The 22,096-nt window shown below is 33.8% G+C and overlaps 6 non-coding genes across 6 annotated transcripts; all 6 read right to left on the reverse strand.

The window, feature by feature from the left end:
- Window positions 1-2,454: 2,454 nt before the first annotated feature.
- TRNAG-UCC (transfer RNA glycine (anticodon UCC)) lies at window positions 2,455-2,526 on the reverse strand. Its single transcript has one exon. It is a non-coding gene; the product is annotated as a tRNA-Gly (tRNA).
- Window positions 2,527-6,013: 3,487 nt separating this feature from the next.
- TRNAG-UCC (transfer RNA glycine (anticodon UCC)) lies at window positions 6,014-6,085 on the reverse strand. The gene has a single exon. It is a non-coding gene; the product is annotated as a tRNA-Gly (tRNA).
- Window positions 6,086-9,565: 3,480 nt separating this feature from the next.
- TRNAG-UCC (transfer RNA glycine (anticodon UCC)) lies at window positions 9,566-9,637 on the reverse strand. Its single transcript has one exon. It is a non-coding gene; the product is annotated as a tRNA-Gly (tRNA).
- Window positions 9,638-13,120: 3,483 nt separating this feature from the next.
- On the reverse strand, window positions 13,121-13,192 carry TRNAG-UCC (transfer RNA glycine (anticodon UCC)). Its single transcript has one exon. It is a non-coding gene; the product is annotated as a tRNA-Gly (tRNA).
- A 3,475-nt stretch (window positions 13,193-16,667) lies between these two features.
- TRNAG-UCC (transfer RNA glycine (anticodon UCC)) lies at window positions 16,668-16,739 on the reverse strand. The gene has a single exon. It is a non-coding gene; the product is annotated as a tRNA-Gly (tRNA).
- Window positions 16,740-20,218: 3,479 nt separating this feature from the next.
- Window positions 20,219-20,290, reverse strand: TRNAG-UCC (transfer RNA glycine (anticodon UCC)). Its single transcript has one exon. It is a non-coding gene; the product is annotated as a tRNA-Gly (tRNA).
- Between the last annotated feature and the right edge of the window lie 1,806 nt (window positions 20,291-22,096).

The following is a 22,096-nucleotide window of genomic DNA, read 5'->3' on the forward strand; positions in this document are numbered from 1 at the left end:
CATCACTAAGAATGGCCTATAAAAGAAAAAAAAAGAAAAATTAACACTAACTTCTTGCTGCTGTTGAGTTAGAAATAAACACTACCGTAATTAATCCTATGAATAAATCAACTCATAATGTTCTTTTGAGACATGAGGCTAGACCATTCTAAAATCTCGTATAAGTGTACATATGTTTTGTGCAAGTGTATGCTAAAACACATTTTCAGCCGTGTTATGTGTTCGTCCTTTGAAATGAAGTTCACGCGCATGCGAATTGATGTAGTAATGCAGTATTTTTCCTTTGCTTTGAAAAAAAGTGCATTCAATTAATCTTCTCAATTAATTCCATGAAAACACTAAATCGTTATTTAACATTATCGTAATATTTTACAAGTTTCGCTCTTTTCGAAACGCAAGGGTAAAAACGATTTCTTTCAATCATAGTATGACGAGATGTAAACATTATTCATTCTCTCATTTCCCACGAAATTAACGAAAACGTTAGCACAAAGTTTAAAATCTGAATTTCTTTCTGTAACCTCTCTTCAACATCCATTTATCATAATTTAATGAGCTCTCAAAATTTCTCGAATTCATTGTAATGAGCGTTAAATTCAAATGAATGAAACGTTAATTTCGAGTTAGAGTGGGCCACGCGTGGCTCATCGGAATGTCTGAGGAAATATAACAATGAAAATCGGCTCTTCATACCCATGAGTAGAAGAGGACGCGTTTCTCACCATGTAGTTTACATCCAACAACAACAATAATATTGTGAACAGTGTAGTAGTACCTAACTCGTATATTTACGAAAACCCATTCAGTAATTTTGTGGAAAACGCTTTGCGATTTCTTTCGTACTATTTAATCAGGTAAAAGAGAGAAAGTGTAAAGATTGTGTAACCTTGATACACCTGAAATTGCATCTCAGTAAGTAAGACACATTTTACTGAGACGCTTGAGAACGTTGTGGAACTTAAGATGGAAGATCTGCATCGTATCTCATGAAGTGGTTTAAAGAATATTTTCGCTTTAAAACAACAGAGAACCGTTGACGTTTTCTTAGTGAATAATTTCCCTGAAGAAACTGTGCACGTAGTCTAAGTGGTGGATTTCGTGAGAATCTTAAATAAATAACGAATTTACTGTCGCTACATATTTTCATTCACGCAAACGTTTGATATTATGCACAGCAGAAGGACCAGAAAAAATGAACAAAAAAAACAAAAGTAAAGTAGTTCTTTTATGTTTCGCTCACGTGTTGGCAAACTTTTCATTTCTATCTCTGTCTCGCATATATATTTCTTACTTATTACATTGGTCAAAGGAACATTTTAATTGAGAATTATCCTTTTCGTTGGGTGAACTAAAAAAGTAAGATTTCTTAGTTTTATTTCCTCCACTCACATATACGTATTCTGTAAGGAATTGTATCTGTGTTCGATAGTGAGTTATCATTATAAAACGACAGTTGCTGGTGTGTTTTACCTGTTGCACAACACATGAAATAGTTTATGAAACCACACTCTTCCCCAGCGAGTAATAGAAATGATGGATTTGGATCTGTCTTTATAAAGGGAAAATCTCTGAACGATTTTTGAATTTATACTGTCTACAAAAACGTGTAGATTCAAGGGTATTTTTGTTTTACTTAGACCATTTGCGATGTGTCGAATTTGTAGAAATAAATAAGGAATGTTAGTAAAAACGAGGTAACGCTAACAAACTGGGGAAAGAGATTAAATATAATATTATAATTTAATTTGACAAACGATATATCACATATTTGGTTTAATTAAAATGTCACTTAATTATCGTATTTAACAACTTGACATTCGTCGTTCGTGACGAATTGATGATCCAAATTCCACTTATTTTTGTCCTATTACAGCTCGCTTATCGAACCGCGGTATTCCGAGAAATATCTCCTCGCCCCAGGAAATGGCAGAGGAACTGTAGTTTACCGATGGTAATGTAATTGTTTTTGAATTCTCGCATAATTTCTCAGAACCATACGTTTATTCTTTACATTTATTTCAATCACGAACATTCGAAGCTGTCACCAACTTCTACGAGATTGATTAGTGAGTAAAATGAGATGCGATTTTCGATGATTAAGACAGCTCACATTTATAATTATACGTGTGAGCAACATTTCCGATAGTAATTACTACACCTTTCAACACACTTGGAAATGGAAATGCACCTACCCATATTATTAGATAAGTTTCGTCAAGAAAGTAACCTGTGTTAATTGAAGAATGTGTTTATTGTAGTTTTTCCAATCAATAATTTCGACCTTCTTGTTCGATGCCAGGTAAACAATATTAAATTAAAAACCATTTGGAAGTTAAAAGTTTGATAACCCGCGCAAAGAAGTGAATGATCGAGTAACGTGATGGAGTGAAGTCAGGGTATACGAAGATTATATCGAGATAAAATAAGTACCTTCACACAACCAAAAGTAAACGATGCGACGGCCGGGAATCGAACCCAGGTCAACTGCTTGGAAGGCAGCTATGCTAACCACTATACCACCGTCGCTTTACGCGATAATTTTAAAACATCAAAGTTTTAAAAAATAACAACTTCTTTACCTGTAAATAAAGGTAACTGCCTTCTTTCGACACTGAGCTCGCTTCACGTGGAACGGGTCTTTGTCTCGTATACTTTAAGAAACCAAGGCACGTTTTGTGTCTGTAGTTTAATCTGAACGATAACGTTATTACACAAAAATTAACATTACCAAACTAGATTTACCTGATTGTTGTCATTTCTTATATCATAAGGTTTATTCTGACATTCTCATTTCTTGCATCATAGCTCACAAATGTACTTATTAACAAGCACTATTCCAATAGAGTTGTATGTCATTACAGAGAAAAACGGGAACGATATTTATTTGTTTTCAATTTCGGCAAAGCTACACGAATGCTATTAGCGCTAGTAGTCTCTAATTTCACAGTGGAAAGAAGGCGGATACTCGCTACTACCAACCGCGAACTTTGAGCTATTCTCTCACCAAAGAATAGTGAGATTGAACATCACGTATAACGCTTTCACGACCCAGAGGGAGAGTTTGTTTGGTGTGAAGGGAATTCGAACCTGCGACCCTCAGATTACGAGACGAGCGACCTAATAACCTAGACATGCCGGGTCTGAAATTGAATAATCCAATTTGAAGTATTGAACACATAATTGTTAATCGATTGAAAATATAATGCTATTTCTCCTATGTTTTTAAATAATAAAGTAGATATAAATTACCTTTCATAAAATTAATATACAAATTTTACATTTTGACGGTCATTGGAACGATAATTGGCTTCGAACTTAAAAGAAATATCAGGTAAATTTTGAGGAAAATATACAAAGAAGTCAGGTCCCTTTACTGCTAAAAATACAAATAAATTATTTAAAATGACAAAGACCCGCAAAATAGTTTTTTTTTCTGAAATTAGTATACTATTTAGAAGAAAATTTCTTTAGACACAGAATATCTATAAACAATACGAAAAACTTCTAATCTCAGCAATCAAAATATGTCAGTCAACTTGCCTTAGGCCTAAGATTTGTTAAGCATCACTAAGAATGGCCTATAAAAGAAAAAAAGAAAAATTAACACTAACTTCTTGCTGCTGTTGAGTTAGAAATAAACACTACCGTAATTAATCCTATGAATAAATCAACTCATAATGTTCTTTTGAGACATGAGGCTAGACCATTCTAAAATCTCGTATAAGTGTACATATGTTTTTGTGCAAGTGTATGCTAAAACACATTTTCAGCCGTGTTATGTGTTCGTCCTTTGAAATGAAGTTCACGCGCATGCGAATTGATGTAGTAATGCAGTATTTTTCCTTTGCTTTGAAAAAAAGTGCATTCAATTAATCTTCTCAATTAATTCCATGAAAACACTAAATCGTTATTTAACATTATCGTAATATTTTACAAGTTTCGCTCTTTTCGAAACGCAAGGGTAAAAAACGATTTCTTTCAATCATAGTATGACGAGATGTAAACATTATTCATTCTCTCATTTCCCACGAAATTAACGAAAACGTTAGCACAAAGTTTAAAATCTGAATTTCTTTCTGTAACCTCTCTTCAACATCCATTTATCATAATTTAATGAGCTCTCAAAATTTCTCGAATTCATTGTAATGAGCGTTAAATTCAAATGAATGAAACGTTAATTTCGAGTTAGAGTGGGCCACGCGTGGCTCATCGGAATGTCTGAGGAAATATAACAATGAAAATCGGCTCTTCATACCCATGAGTAGAAGAGGACGCGTTTCTCACCATGTAGTTTACATCCAACAACAACAATAATATTGTGAACAGTGTAGTAGTACCTAACTCGTATATTTACGAAAACCCATTCAGTAATTTTGTGGAAAACGCTTTGCGATTTCTTTCGTACTATTTAATCAGGTAAAAGAGAGAAAGTGTAAAGATTGTGTAACCTTGATACACCTGAAATTGCATCTCAGTAAGTAAGACACATTTTACTGAGACGCTTGAGAACGTTGTGGAACTTAAGATGGAAGATCTGCATCGTATCTCATGAAGTGGTTTAAAGAATATTTTCGCTTTAAAACAACAGAGAACCGTTGACGTTTTCTTAGTGAATAATTTCCCTGAAGAAACTGTGCACGTAGTCTAAGTGGTGGATTTCGTGAGAATCTTAAATAAATAACGAATTTACTGTCGCTACATATTTTCATTCACGCAAACGTTTGATATTATGCACAGCAGAAGGACCAGAAAAAATGCACAAAAAAACAAAAGTAAAGTAGTTCTTTTATGTTTCGCTCACGTGTTGGCAAACTTTTCATTTCTATCTCTGTCTCGCATATATATTTCTTACTTATTACATTGGTCAAAGGAACATTTTAATTGAGAATTATCCTTTTCGTTGGGTGAACTAAAAAAGTAAGATTTCTTAGTTTTATTTCCTCCACTCACATATACGTATTCTGTAAGGAATTGTATCTGTGTTCGATAGTGAGTTATCATTATAAAACGACAGTTGCTGGTGTGTTTTACCTGTTGCACAACACATGAAATAGTTTATGAAACCACACTCTTCCCCAGCGAGTAATAGAAATGATGGATTTGGATCTGTCTTTATAAAGGGAAAATCTCTGAACGATTTTTGAATTTATACTGTCTACAAAAACGTGTAGATTCAAGGGTATTTTTGTTTTACTTAGACCATTTGCGATGTGTCGAATTTGTAGAAATAAATAAGGAATGTTAGTAAAACGAGGTAACGCTAACAAACTGGGGAAAGAGATTAAATATAATATTATAATTTAATTTGACAAACGATATATCACATATTTGGTTTAATTAAAATGTCACTTAATTATCGTATTTAACAACTTGACATTCGTCGTTCGTGACGAATTGATGATCCAAATTCCACTTATTTTTGTCCTATTACAGCTCGCTTATCGAACCGCGGTATTCCGAGAAATATCTCCTCGCCCCAGGAAATGGCAGAGGAACTGTAGTTTACCGATGGTAATGTAATTGTTTTGAATTCTCGCATAATTTCTCAGAACCATACGTTTATTCTTTACATTTATTTCAATCACGAACATTCGAAGCTGTCACCAACTTCTACGAGATTGATTAGTGAGTAAAATGAGATGCGATTTTCGATGATTAAGACAGCTCACATTTATAATTATACGTGTGAGCAACATTTCCGATAGTAATTACTACACCTTTCAACACACTTGGAAATGGAAATGCACCTACCCATATTATTAGATAAGTTTCGTCAAGAAAGTAATCTGTGTTAATTGAAGAATGTGTTTATTGTAGTTTTTCCAATCAATAATTTCGACCTTCTTGTTCGATGCCAGGTAAACAATATTAAATTAAAAACCATTTGGAAGTTAAAAGTTTGATAACCCGCGCAAAGAAGTGAATGATCGAGTAACGTGATGGAGTGAAGTCAGGGTATACGAAGATTATATCGAGATAAAATAAGTACCTTCACACAACCAAAAGTAAACGATGCGACGGCCGGGAATCGAACCCAGGTCAACTGCTTGGAAGGCAGCTATGCTAACCACTATACCACCGTCGCTTTACGCGATAATTTTAAAACATTAAAGTTTTAAAAATAACAACTTCTTTACCTGTAAATAAAGGTAACTGCCTTCTTTCGACACTGAGCTCGCTTCACGTGGAACGGGTCTTTGTCTCGTATACTTTAAGAAACCAAGGCACGTTTTGTGTCTGTAGTTTAATCTGAACGATAACGTTATTACACAAAATTAACATTACCAAACTAGATTTACCTGATTGTTGTCATTTCTTATATCATAAGGTTTATTCTGACATTCTCATTTCTTGCATCATAGCTCACAAATGTACTTATTAACAAGCACTATTCCAATAGAGTTGTATGTCATTACAGAGAAAAACGGGAACGATATTTATTTGTTTTCAATTTCGGCAAAGCTACACGAGTGCTATTAGCGCTAGTAGTCTCTAATTTCACAGTGGAAAGAAGGCGGATACTCGCTACTACCAACCGCGAACTTTGAGCTATTCTCTCACCAAAGAATAGTGAGATTGAACATCACGTATAACGCTTTCACGACTCAGAGGGAGAGTTTGTTTGGTGTGAAGGGAATTCGAACCTGCGACCCTCAGATTACGAGACGAGCGACCTAATAACCTAGACATGCCGGGTCTGAAATTGAATAATCCAATTTGAAGTATTGAACACATAATTGTTAATCGATTGAAAATATAATGCTATTTCTCCTATGTTTTTAAATAATAAAGTAGATATAAATTACCTTTCATAAAATTAATATACAAATTTTACATTTTGACGGTCATTGGAACGATAATTGGCTTCGAACTTAAAAGAAATATCAGGTAAATTTTGAGGAAAATATACAAAGAAGTCAGGTCCCTTTACTGCTAAAAATACAAATAAATTATTTAAAATGACAAAGACCCGCAAAATAGTTTTTTTTTCTGAAATTAGTATACTATTTAGAAGAAAATTTCTTTAGACACAGAATATCTATAAACAATACGAAAAACTTCTAATCTCAGCAATCAAAATATGTCAGTCAACTTGCCTTAGGCCTAAGATTTGTTAAGCATCACTAAGAATGGCCTATAAAAGAAAAAAAAAAAATTAACACTAACTTCTTGCTGCTGTTGAGTTAGAAATAAACACTACCGTAATTAATCCTATGAATAAATCAACTCATAATGTTCTTTTGAGACATGAGGCTAGACCATTCTAAAATCTCGTATAAGTGTACATATGTTTTGTGCAAGTGTATGCTAAAACACATTTTCAGCCGTGTTATGTGTTCGTCCTTTGAAATGAAGTTCACGCGCATGCGAATTGATGTAGTAATGCAGTATTTTTCCTTTGCTTTGAAAAAAAGTGCATTCAATTAATCTTCTCAATTAATTCCATGAAAACACTAAATCGTTATTTAACATTATCGTAATATTTTACAAGTTTCGCTCTTTTCGAAACGCAAGGGTAAAACGATTTCTTTCAATCATAGTATGACGAGATGTAAACATTATTCATTCTCTCATTTCCCACGAAATTAACGAAAACGTTAGCACAAAGTTTAAAATCTGAATTTCTTTCTGTAACCTCTCTTCAACATCCATTTATCATAATTTAATGAGCTCTCAAAATTTCTCGAATTCATTGTAATGAGCGTTAAATTCAAATGAATGAAACGTTAATTTCGAGTTAGAGTGGGCCACGCGTGGCTCATCGGAATGTCTGAGGAAATATAACAATGAAAATCGGCTCTTCATACCCATGAGTAGAAGAGGACGCGTTTCTCACCATGTAGTTTACATCCAACAACAACAATAATATTGTGAACAGTGTAGTAGTACCTAACTCGTATATTTACGAAAACCCATTCAGTAATTTTGTGGAAAACGCTTTGCGATTTCTTTCGTACTATTTAATCAGGTAAAGAGAGAAAGTGTAAAGATTGTGTAACCTTGATACACCTGAAATTGCATCTCAGTAAGTAAGACACATTTTACTGAGACGCTTGAGAACGTTGTGGAACTTAAGATGGAAGATCTGCATCGTATCTCATGAAGTGGTTTAAAGAATATTTTCGCTTTAAAACAACAGAGAACCGTTGACGTTTTCTTAGTGAATAATTTCCCTGAAGAAACTGTGCACGTAGTCTAAGTGGTGGATTTCGTGAGAATCTTAAATAAATAACGAATTTACTGTCGCTACATATTTTCATTCACGCAAACGTTTGATATTATGCACAGCAGAAGGACCAGAAAAAATGCACAAAAAAACAAAAGTAAAGTAGTTCTTTTATGTTTCGCTCACGTGTTGGCAAACTTTTCATTTCTATCTCTGTCTCGCATATATATTTCTTACTTATTACATTGGTCAAAGGAACATTTTAATTGAGAATTATCCTTTTCGTTGGGTGAACTAAAAAAGTAAGATTTCTTAGTTTTATTTCCTCCACTCACATATACGTATTCTGTAAGGAATTGTATCTGTGTTCGATAGTGAGTTATCATTATAAAACGACAGTTGCTGGTGTGTTTTACCTGTTGCACAACACATGAAATAGTTTATGAAACCACACTCTTCCCCAGCGAGTAATAGAAATGATGGATTTGGATCTGTCTTTATAAAGGGAAAATCTCTGAACGATTTTTGAATTTATACTGTCTACAAAAACGTGTAGATTCAAGGGTATTTTTGTTTTACTTAGACCATTTGCGATGTGTCGAATTTGTAGAAATAAATAAGGAATGTTAGTAAAACGAGGTAACGCTAACAAACTGGGGAAAGAGATTAAATATAATATTATAATTTAATTTGACAAACGATATATCACATATTTGGTTTAATTAAAATGTCACTTAATTATCGTATTTAACAACTTGACATTCGTCGTTCGTGACGAATTGATGATCCAAATTCCACTTATTTTTGTCCTATTACAGCTCGCTTATCGAACCGCGGTATTCCGAGAAATATCTCCTCGCCCCAGGAAATGGCAGAGGAACTGTAGTTTACCGATGGTAATGTAATTGTTTTGAATTCTCGCATAATTTCTCAGAACCATACGTTTATTCTTTACATTTATTTCAATCACGAACATTCGAAGCTGTCACCAACTTCTACGAGATTGATTAGTGAGTAAAATGAGATGCGATTTTCGATGATTAAGACAGCTCACATTTATAATTATACGTGTGAGCAACATTTCCGATAGTAATTACTACACCTTTCAACACACTTGGAAATGGAAATGCACCTACCCATATTATTAGATAAGTTTCGTCAAGAAAGTAATCTGTGTTAATTGAAGAATGTGTTTATTGTAGTTTTTCCAATCAATAATTTCGACCTTCTTGTTCGATGCCAGGTAAACAATATTAAATTAAAAACCATTTGGAAGTTAAAAGTTTGATAACCCGCGCAAAGAAGTGAATGATCGAGTAACGTGATGGAGTGAAGTCAGGGTATACGAAGATTATATCGAGATAAAATAAGTACCTTCACACAACCAAAAGTAAACGATGCGACGGCCGGGAATCGAACCCAGGTCAACTGCTTGGAAGGCAGCTATGCTAACCACTATACCACCGTCGCTTTACGCGATAATTTTAAAACATCAAAGTTTTAAAAAATAACAACTTCTTTACCTGTAAATAAAGGTAACTGCCTTCTTTCGACACTGAGCTCGCTTCACGTGGAACGGGTCTTTGTCTCGTATACTTTAAGAAACCAAGGCACGTTTTGTGTCTGTAGTTTAATCTGAACGATAACGTTATTACACAAAATTAACATTACCAAACTAGATTTACCTGATTGTTGTCATTTCTTATATCATAAGGTTTATTCTGACATTCTCATTTCTTGCATCATAGCTCACAAATGTACTTATTAACAAGCACTATTCCAATAGAGTTGTATGTCATTACAGAGAAAAACGGGAACGATATTTATTTGTTTTCAATTTCGGCAAAGCTACACGAGTGCTATTAGCGCTAGTAGTCTCTAATTTCACAGTGGAAAGAAGGCGGATACTCGCTACTACCAACCGCGAACTTTGAGCTATTCTCTCACCAAAGAATAGTGAGATTGAACATCACGTATAACGCTTTCACGACTCAGAGGGAGAGTTTGTTTGGTGTGAAGGGAATTCGAACCTGCGACCCTCAGATTACGAGACGAGCGACCTAATAACCTAGACATGCCGGGTCTGAAATTGAATAATCCAATTTGAAGTATTGAACACATAATTGTTAATCGATTGAAAATATAATGCTATTTCTCCTATGTTTTTAAATAATAAAGTAGATATAAATTACCTTTCATAAAATTAATATACAAATTTTACATTTTGACGGTCATTGGAACGATAATTGGCTTCGAACTTAAAAAGAAATATCAGGTAAATTTTGAGGAAAATATACAAAGAAGTCAGGTCCCTTTACTGCTAAAAATACAAATAAATTATTTAAAATGACAAAGACCCGCAAAATAGTTTTTTTTTTCTGAAATTAGTATACTATTTAGAAGAAAATTTCTTTAGACACAGAATATCTATAAACAATACGAAAAACTTCTAATCTCAGCAATCAAAATATGTCAGTCAACTTGCCTTAGGCCTAAGATTTGTTAAGCATCACTAAGAATGGCCTATAAAAGAAAAAAAAAAAAATTAACACTAACTTCTTGCTGCTGTTGAGTTAGAAATAAACACTACCGTAATTAATCCTATGAATAAATCAACTCATAATGTTCTTTTGAGACATGAGGCTAGACCATTCTAAAATCTCGTATAAGTGTACATATGTTTTTGTGCAAGTGTATGCTAAAACACATTTTCAGCCGTGTTATGTGTTCGTCCTTTGAAATGAAGTTCACGCGCATGCGAATTGATGTAGTAATGCAGTATTTTTCCTTTGCTTTGAAAAAAAGTGCATTCAATTAATCTTCTCAATTAATTCCATGAAAACACTAAATCGTTATTTAACATTATCGTAATATTTTACAAGTTTCGCTCTTTTCGAAACGCAAGGGTAAAAAACGATTTCTTTCAATCATAGTATGACGAGATGTAAACATTATTCATTCTCTCATTTCCCACGAAATTAACGAAAAACGTTAGCACAAAGTTTAAAAATCTGAATTTCTTTCTGTAACCTCTCTTCAACATCCATTTATCATAATTTAATGAGCTCTCAAAATTTCTCGAATTCATTGTAATGAGCGTTAAATTCAAATGAATGAAACGTTAATTTCGAGTTAGAGTGGGCCACGCGTGGCTCATCGGAATGTCTGAGGAAATATAACAATGAAAATCGGCTCTTCATACCCATGAGTAGAAGAGGACGCGTTTCTCACCATGTAGTTTACATCCAACAACAACAATAATATTGTGAACAGTGTAGTAGTACCTAACTCGTATATTTACGAAAACCCATTCAGTAATTTTGTGGAAAACGCTTTGCGATTTCTTTCGTACTATTTAATCAGGTAAAGAGAGAAAGTGTAAAGATTGTGTAACCTTGATACACCTGAAATTGCATCTCAGTAAGTAAGACACATTTTACTGAGACGCTTGAGAACGTTGTGGAACTTAAGATGGAAGATCTGCATCGTATCTCATGAAGTGGTTTAAAGAATATTTTCGCTTTAAAACAACAGAGAACCGTTGACGTTTTCTTAGTGAATAATTTCCCTGAAGAAACTGTGCACGTAGTCTAAGTGGTGGATTTCGTGAGAATCTTAAATAAATAACGAATTTACTGTCGCTACATATTTTCATTCACGCAAACGTTTGATATTATGCACAGCAGAAGGACCAGAAAAATGCACAAAAAAACAAAAGTAAAGTAGTTCTTTTATGTTTCGCTCACGTGTTGGCAAACTTTTCATTTCTATCTCTGTCTCGCATATATATTTCTTACTTATTACATTGGTCAAAGGAACATTTTAATTGAGAATTATCCTTTTCGTTGGGTGAACTAAAAAAGTAAGATTTCTTAGTTTTATTTCCTCCACTCACATATACGTATTCTGTAAGGAATTGTATCTGTGTTCGATAGTGAGTTATCATTATAAAACGACAGTTGCTGGTGTGTTTTACCTGTTGCACAACACATGAAATAGTTTATGAAACCACACTCTTCCCCAGCGAGTAATAGAAATGATGGATTTGGATCTGTCTTTATAAAGGGAAAATCTCTGAACGATTTTTGAATTTATACTGTCTACAAAACGTGTAGATTCAAGGGTATTTTTGTTTTACTTAGACCATTTGCGATGTGTCGAATTTGTAGAAATAAATAAGGAATGTTAGTAAAACGAGGTAACGCTAACAAACTGGGGAAAGAGATTAAATATAATATTATAATTTAATTTGACAAACGATATATCACATATTTGGTTTAATTAAAATGTCACTTAATTATCGTATTTAACAACTTGACATTCGTCGTTCGTGACGAATTGATGATCAAATTCCACTTATTTTTGTCCTATTACAGCTCGCTTATCGAACCGCGGTATTCCGAGAAATATCTCCTCGCCCCAGGAAATGGCAGAGGAACTGTAGTTTACCGATGGTAATGTAATTGTTTTGAATTCTCGCATAATTTCTCAGAACCATACGTTTATTCTTTACATTTATTTCAATCACGAACATTCGAAGCTGTCACCAACTTCTACGAGATTGATTAGTGAGTAAAATGAGATGCGATTTTCGATGATTAAGACAGCTCACATTTATAATTATACGTGTGAGCAACATTTCCGATAGTAATTACTACACCTTTCAACACACTTGGAAATGGAAATGCACCTACCCATATTATTAGATAAGTTTCGTCAAGAAAGTAATCTGTGTTAATTGAAGAATGTGTTTATTGTAGTTTTCCAATCAATAATTTCGACCTTCTTGTTCGATGCCAGGTAAACAATATTAAATTAAAACCATTTGGAAGTTAAAGTTTGATAACCCGCGCAAAGAAGTGAATGATCGAGTAACGTGATGGAGTGAAGTCAGGGTATACGAAGATTATATCGAGATAAAATAAGTACCTTCACACAACCAAAAGTAAACGATGCGACGGCCGGGAATCGAACCCAGGTCAACTGCTTGGAAGGCAGCTATGCTAACCACTATACCACCGTCGCTTTACGCGATAATTTTAAAACATCAAAGTTTTAAAAAATAACAACTTCTTTACCTGTAAATAAAGGTAACTGCCTTCTTTCGACACTGAGCTCGCTTCACGTGGAACGGGTCTTTGTCTCGTATACTTTAAGAAACCAAGGCACGTTTTGTGTCTGTAGTTTAATCTGAACGATAACGTTATTACACAAAATTAACATTACCAAACTAGATTTACCTGATTGTTGTCATTTCTTATATCATAAGGTTTATTCTGACATTCTCATTTCTTGCATCATAGCTCACAAATGTACTTATTAACAAGCACTATTCCAATAGAGTTGTATGTCATTACAGAGAAAAACGGGAACGATATTTATTTGTTTTCAATTTCGGCAAAGCTACACGAGTGCTATTAGCGCTAGTAGTCTCTAATTTCACAGTGGAAAGAAGGCGGATACTCGCTACTACCAACCGCGAACTTTGAGCTATTCTCTCACCAAAGAATAGTGAGATTGAACATCACGTATAACGCTTTCACGACTCAGAGGGAGAGTTTGTTTGGTGTGAAGGGAATTCGAACCTGCGACCCTCAGATTACGAGACGAGCGACCTAATAACCTAGACATGCCGGGTCTGAAATTGAATAATCCAATTTGAAGTATTGAACACATAATTGTTAATCGATTGAAAATATAATGCTATTTCTCCTATGTTTTTAAATAATAAAGTAGATATAAATTACCTTTCATAAAATTAATATACAAATTTTACATTTTGACGGTCATTGGAACGATAATTGGCTTCGAACTTAAAAGAAATATCAGGTAAATTTTGAGGAAAATATACAAAGAAGTCAGGTCCCTTTACTGCTAAAAATACAAATAAATTATTTAAAATGACAAAGACCCGCAAAATAGTTTTTTTTTCTGAAATTAGTATACTATTTAGAAGAAAATTTCTTTAGACACAGAATATCTATAAACAATACGAAAAACTTCTAATCTCAGCAATCAAAATATGTCAGTCAACTTGCCTTAGGCCTAAGATTTGTTAAGCATCACTAAGAATGGCCTATAAAAGAAAAAAAAAAAATTAACACTAACTTCTTGCTGCTGTTGAGTTAGAAATAAACACTACCGTAATTAATCCTATGAATAAATCAACTCATAATGTTCTTTTGAGACATGAGGCTAGACCATTCTAAAATCTCGTATAAGTGTACATATGTTTTTGTGCAAGTGCATGCTAAAACACATTTTCAGCCGTGTTATGTGTTCGTCCTTTGAAATGAAGTTCACGCGCATGCGAATTGATGTTGTAATGCAGTATTTTTCCTTTGCTTTGAAAAAAAGTGCATTCAATTAATCTTCTCAATTAATTCCATGAAAACACTAAATCGTTATTTAACATTATCGTAATATTTTACAAGTTTCGCTCTTTTCGAAACGCAAGGGTAAAACGATTTCTTTCAATCATAGTATGACGAGATGTAAACATTATTCATTCTCTCATTTCCCACGAAATTAACGAAAACGTTAGCACAAAGTTTAAAATCTGAATTTCTTTCTGTAACCTCTCTTCAACATCCATTTATCATAATTTAATGAGCTCTCAAAATTTCTCGAATTCATTGTAATGAGCGTTAAATTCAAATGAATGAAACGTTAATTTCGAGTTAGAGTGGGCCACGCGTGGCTCATCGGAATGTCTGAGGAAATATAACAATGAAAATCGGCTCTTCATACCCATGAGTAGAAGAGGACGCGTTTCTCACCATGTAGTTTACATCCAACAACAACAATAATATTGTGAACAGTGTAGTAGTACCTAACTCGTATATTTACGAAAACCCATTCAGTAATTTTGTGGAAAACGCTTTGCGATTTCTTTCGTACTATTTAATCAGGTAAAGAGAGAAAGTGTAAAGATTGTGTAACCTTGATACACCTGAAATTGCATCTCAGTAAGTAAGACACATTTTACTGAGACGCTTGAGAACGTTGTGGAACTTAAGATGGAAGATCTGCATCGTATCTCATGAAGTGGTTTAAAGAATATTTTCGCTTTAAAACAACAGAGAACCGTTGACGTTTTCTTAGTGAATAATTTCCCTGAAGAAACTGTGCACGTAGTCTAAGTGGTGGATTTCGTGAGAATCTTAAATAAATAACGAATTTACTGTCGCTACATATTTTCATTCACGCAAACGTTTGATATTATGCACAGCAGAAGGACCAGAAAAATGCACAAAAAAACAAAAGTAAAGTAGTTCTTTTATGTTTCGCTCACGTGTTGGCAAACTTTTCATTTCTATCTCTGTCTCGCATATATATTTCTTACTTATTACATTGGTCAAAGGAACATTTTAATTGAGAATTATCCTTTTCGTTGGGTGAACTAAAAAGTAAGATTTCTTAGTTTTATTTCCTCCACTCACATATACGTATTCTGTAAGGAATTGTATCTGTGTTCGATAGTGAGTTATCATTATAAAACGACAGTTGCTGGTGTGTTTTACCTGTTGCACAACACATGAAATAGTTTATGAAACCACACTCTTCCCCAGCGAGTAATAGAAATGATGGATTTGGATCTGTCTTTATAAAGGGAAAATCTCTGAACGATTTTTGAATTTATACTGTCTACAAAACGTGTAGATTCAAGGGTATTTTTGTTTTACTTAGACCATTTGCGATGTGTCGAATTTGTAGAAATAAATAAGGAATGTTAGTAAAACGAGGTAACGCTAACAAACTGGGGAAAGAGATTAAATATAATATTATAATTTAATTTGACAAACGATATATCACATATTTGGTTTAATTAAAATGTCACTTAATTATCGTATTTAACAACTTGACATTCGTCGTTCGTGACGAATTGATGATCAAATTCCACTTATTTTTGTCCTATTACAGCTCGCTTATCGAACCGCGGTATTCCGAGAAATATCTCCTCGCCCCAGGAAATGGCAGAGGAACTGTAGTTTACCGATGGTAATGTAATTGTTTTGAATTCTCGCATAATTTCTCAGAACCATACGTTTATTCTTTACATTTATTTCAATCACGAACATTCGAAGCTGTCACCAACTTCTACGAGATTGATTAGTGAGTAAAATGAGATGCGATTTTCGATGATTAAGACAGCTCACATTTATAATTATACGTGTGAGCAACATTTCCGATAGTAATTACTACACCTTTCAACACACTTGGAAATGGAAATGCACCTACCCATATTATTAGATAAGTTTCGTCAAGAAAGTAATCTGTGTTAATTGAAGAATGTGTTTATTGTAGTTTTCCAATCAATAATTTCGACCTTCTTGTTCGATGCCAGGTAAACAATATTAAATTAAAACCATTTGGAAGTTAAAGTTTGATAACCCGCGCAAAGAAGTGAATGATCGAGTAACGTGATGGAGTGAAGTCAGGGTATACGAAGATTATATCGAGATAAAATAAGTACCTTCACACAACCAAAAGTAAACGATGCGACGGCCGGGAATCGAACCCAGGTCAACTGCTTGGAAGGCAGCTATGCTAACCACTATACCACCGTCGCTTTACGCGATAATTTTAAAACATCAAAGTTTTAAAAATAACAACTTCTTTACCTGTAAATAAAGGTAACTGCCTTCTTTCGACACTGAGCTCGCTTCACGTGGAACGGGTCTTTGTCTCGTATACTTTAAGAAACCAAGGCACGTTTTGTGTCTGTAGTTTAATCTGAACGATAACGTTATTACACAAAATTAACATTACCAAACTAGATTTACCTGATTGTTGTCATTTCTTATATCATAAGGTTTATTCTGACATTCTCATTTCTTGCATCATAGCTCACAAATGTACTTATTAACAAGCACTATTCCAATAGAGTTGTATGTCATTACAGAGAAAAACAGGAACGATATTTATTTGTTTTCAATTTCGGCAAAGCTACACGAGTGCTATTAGCGCTAGTAGTCTCTAATTTCACAGTGGAAAGAAGGCGGATACTCGCTACTACCAACCGCGAACTTTGAGCTATTCTCTCACCAAAGAATAGTGAGATTGAACATCACGTATAACGCTTTCACGACTCAGAGGGAGAGTTTGTTTGGTGTGAAGGGAATTCGAACCTGCGACCCTCAGATTACGAGACGAGCGACCTAATAACCTAGACATGCCGGGTCTGAAATTGAATAATCCAATTTGAAGTATTGAACACATAATTGTTAATCGATTGAAAATATAATGCTATTTCTCCTATGTTTTTAAATAATAAAGTAGATATAAATTACCTTTCATAAAATTAATATACAAATTTTACATTTTGACGGTCATTGGAACGATAATTGGCTTCGAACTTAAAAGAAATATCAGGTAAATTTTGAGGAAAATATACAAAGAAGTCAGGTCCCTTTACTGCTAAAAATACAAATAAATTATTTAAAATGACAAAGACCCGCAAAATAGTTTTTTTTTCTGAAATTAGTATACTATTTAGAAGAAAATTTCTTTAGACACAGAATATCTATAAACAATACGAAAAACTTCTAATCTCAGCAATCAAAATATGTCAGTCAACTTGCCTTAGGCCTAAGATTTGTTAAGCATCACTAAGAATGGCCTATAAAAGAAAAAAAAAAAATTAACACTAACTTCTTGCTGCTGTTGAGTTAGAAATAAACACTACCGTAATTAATCCTATGAATAAATCAACTCATAATGTTCTTTTGAGACATGAGGCTAGACCATTCTAAAATCTCGTATAAGTGTACATATGTTTTTGTGCAAGTGCATGCTAAAACACATTTTCAGCCGTGTTATGTGTTCGTCCTTTGAAATGAAGTTCACGCGCATGCGAATTGATGTAGTAATGCAGTATTTTTCCTTTGCTTTGAAAAAAAGTGCATTCAATTAATCTTCTCAATTAATTCCATGAAAACACTAAATCGTTATTTAACATTATCGTAATATTTTACAAGTTTCGCTCTTTTCGAAACGCAAGGGTAAAAACGATTTCTTTCAATCATAGTATGACGAGATGTAAACATTATTCATTCTCTCATTTCCCACGAAATTAACGAAAACGTTAGCACAAAGTTTAAAATCTGAATTTCTTTCTGTAACCTCTCTTCAACATCCATTTATCATAATTTAATGAGCTCTCAAAATTTCTCGAATTCATTGTAATGAGCGTTAAATTCAAATGAATGAAACGTTAATTTCGAGTTAGAGTGGGCCACGCGTGGCTCATCGGAATGTCTGAGGAAATATAACAATGAAAATCGGCTCTTCATACCCATGAGTAGAAGAGGACGCGTTTCTCACCATGTAGTTTACATCCAACAACAACAATAATATTGTGAACAGTGTAGTAGTACCTAACTCGTATATTTACGAAAACCCATTCAGTAATTTTGTGGAAAACGCTTTGCGATTTCTTTCGTACTATTTAATCAGGTAAAGAGAAAGTGTAAAGATTGTGTAACCTTGATACACCTGAAATTGCATCTCAGTAAGTAAGACACATTTTACTGAGACGCTTGAGAACGTTGTGGAACTTAAGATGGAAGATCTGCATCGTATCTCATGAAGTGGTTTAAAGAATATTTTCGCTTTAAAACAACAGAGAACCGTTGACGTTTTCTTAGTGAATAATTTCCCTGAAGAAACTGTGCACGTAGTCTAAGTGGTGGATTTCGTGAGAATCTTAAATAAATAACGAATTTACTGTCGCTACATATTTTCATTCACGCAAACGTTTGATATTATGCACAGCAGAAGGACCAGAAAAAATGCACAAAAAAACAAAAGTAAAGTAGTTCTTTTATGTTTCGCTCACGTGTTGGCAAACTTTTCATTTCTATCTCTGTCTCGCATATATATTTCTTACTTATTACATTGGTCAAAGGAACATTTTAATTGAGAATTATCCTTTTCGTTGGGTGAACTAAAAAGTAAGATTTCTTAGTTTTATTTCCTCCACTCACATATACGTATTCTGTAAGGAATTGTATCTGTGTTCGATAGTGAGTTATCATTATAAAACGACAGTTGCTGGTGTGTTTTACCTGTTGCACAACACATGAAATAGTTTATGAAACCACACTCTTCCCCAGCGAGTAATAGAAATGATGGATTTGGATCTGTCTTTATAAAGGGAAAATCTCTGAACGATTTTTGAATTTATACTGTCTACAAAAACGTGTAGATTCAAGGGTATTTTTGTTTTACTTAGACCATTTGCGATGTGTCGAATTTGTAGAAATAAATAAGGAATGTTAGTAAAAACGAGGTAACGCTAACAAACTGGGGAAAGAGATTAAATATAATATTATAATTTAATTTGACAAACGATATATCACATATTTGGTTTAATTAAAATGTCACTTAATTATCGTATTTAACAACTTGACATTCGTCGTTCGTGACGAATTGATGATCAAATTCCACTTATTTTTGTCCTATTACAGCTCGCTTATCGAACCGCGGTATTCCGAGAAATATCTCCTCGCCCCAGGAAATGGCAGAGGAACTGTAGTTTACCGATGGTAATGTAATTGTTTTTGAATTCTCGCATAATTTCTCAGAACCATACGTTTATTCTTTACATTTATTTCAATCACGAACATTCGAAGCTGTCACCAACTTCTACGAGATTGATTAGTGAGTAAAATGAGATGCGATTTTCGATGATTAAGACAGCTCACATTTATAATTATACGTGTGAGCAACATTTCCGATAGTAATTACTACACCTTTCAACACACTTGGAAATGGAAATGCACCTACCCATATTATTAGATAAGTTTCGTCAAGAAAGTAATCTGTGTTAATTGAAGAATGTGTTTATTGTAGTTTTTCCAATCAATAATTTCGACCTTCTTGTTCGATGCCAGGTAAACAATATTAAATTAAAAACCATTTGGAAGTTAAAGTTTGATAACCCGCGCAAAGAAGTGAATGATCGAGTAACGTGATGGAGTGAAGTCAGGGTATACGAAGATTATATCGAGATAAAATAAGTACCTTCACACAACCAAAAGTAAACGATGCGACGGCCGGGAATCGAACCCAGGTCAACTGCTTGGAAGGCAGCTATGCTAACCACTATACCACCGTCGCTTTACGCGATAATTTTAAAACATCAAAGTTTAAAAAATAACAACTTCTTTACCTGTAAATAAAGGTAACTGCCTTCTTTCGACACTGAGCTCGCTTCACGTGGAACGGGTCTTTGTCTCGTATACTTTAAGAAACCAAGGCACGTTTTGTGTCTGTAGTTTAATCTGAACGATAACGTTATTACACAAAAATTAACATTACCAAACTAGATTTACCTGATTGTTGTCATTTCTTATATCATAAGGTTTATTCTGACATTCTCATTTCTTGCATCATAGCTCACAAATGTACTTATTAACAAGCACTATTCCAATAGAGTTGTATGTCATTACAGAGAAAAACAGGAACGATATTTATTTGTTTTCAATTTCGGCAAAGCTACACGAGTGCTATTAGCGCTAGTAGTCTCTAATTTCACAGTGGAAAGAAGGCGGATACTCGCTACTACCAACCGCGAACTTTGAGCTATTCTCTCACCAAAGAATAGTGAGATTGAACATCACGTATAACGCTTTCACGACTCAGAGGGAGAGTTTGTTTGGTGTGAAGGGAATTCGAACCTGCGACCCTCAGATTACAGAGACGAGCGACCTAATAACCTAGACATGCCGGGTCTGAAATTGAATAATCCAATTTGAAGTATTGAACACATAATTGTTAATCGATTGAAAATATAATGCTATTTCTCCTATGTTTTTAAATAATAAAGTAGATATAAATTACCTTTCATAAAATTAATATACAAATTTTACATTTTGACGGTCATTGGAACGATAATTGGCTTCGAACTTAAAAAGAAATATCAGGTAAATTTTGAGGAAAATATACAAAGAAGTCAGGTCCCTTTACTGCTAAAAATACAAATAAATTATTTAAAATGACAAAGACCCGAAAATAGTTTTTTTTTTTCTGAAATTAGTATACTATTTAGAAGAAAATTTCTTTAGACACAGAATATCTATAAACAATACGAAAAACTTCTAATCTCAGCAATCAAAATATGTCAGTCAACTTGCCTTAGGCCTAAGATTTGTTAAGCATCACTAAGAATGGCCTATAAAAAGAAAAAGAAAAATTAACACTAACTTCTTGCTGCTGTTGAGTTAGAAATAAACACTACCGTAATTAATCCTATGAATAAATCAACTCATAATGTTCTTTTGAGACATGAGGCTAGACCATTCTAAAATCTCGTATAAGTGTACATATGTTTTTGTGCAAGTGTATGCTAAAACACATTTTCAGCCGTGTTATGTGTTCGTCCTTTGAAATGAAGTTCACGCGCATGCGAATTGATGTAGTAATGCAGTATTTTTCCTTTGCTTTGAAAAAAAGTGCATTCAATTAATCTTCTCCAATTAATTCCATGAAAACACTAAATCGTTATTTAACATTATCGTAATATTTTACAAGTTTCGCTCTTTTCGAAACGCAAGGGTAAAAACGATTTCTTTCAATCATAGTATGACGAGATGTAAACATAATTCATTCTCTCATTTCCCACGAAATTAACGAAAACGTTAGCACAAAGTTTAAAATCTGAATTTCTTTCTGTAACCTCTCTTCAACATCCATTTATCATAATTTAATGAGCTCTCAAAATTCCTCGAATTCATTGTAATGAGCGTTAAATTCAAATGAATGAAACGTTAATTTCGAGTTAGAGGGCCACGCGTGGCTCATCGGAATGTCTGAGGAAATATAACAATGAAAATCGGCTCTTCATACCCATGAGTAGAAGAGGACGCGTTTTTCACCATGTAGTTTACATCCAACAACAACAATAATATTGTGAACAGTGTAGTA

The sequence above is a fragment of the Tachypleus tridentatus genome, chromosome 8, assembly GCF_004210375.1.
Source record: "Tachypleus tridentatus isolate NWPU-2018 chromosome 8, ASM421037v1, whole genome shotgun sequence".
In the NCBI taxonomy this organism is placed as follows: domain Eukaryota; kingdom Metazoa; phylum Arthropoda; class Merostomata; order Xiphosura; family Limulidae; genus Tachypleus; species Tachypleus tridentatus.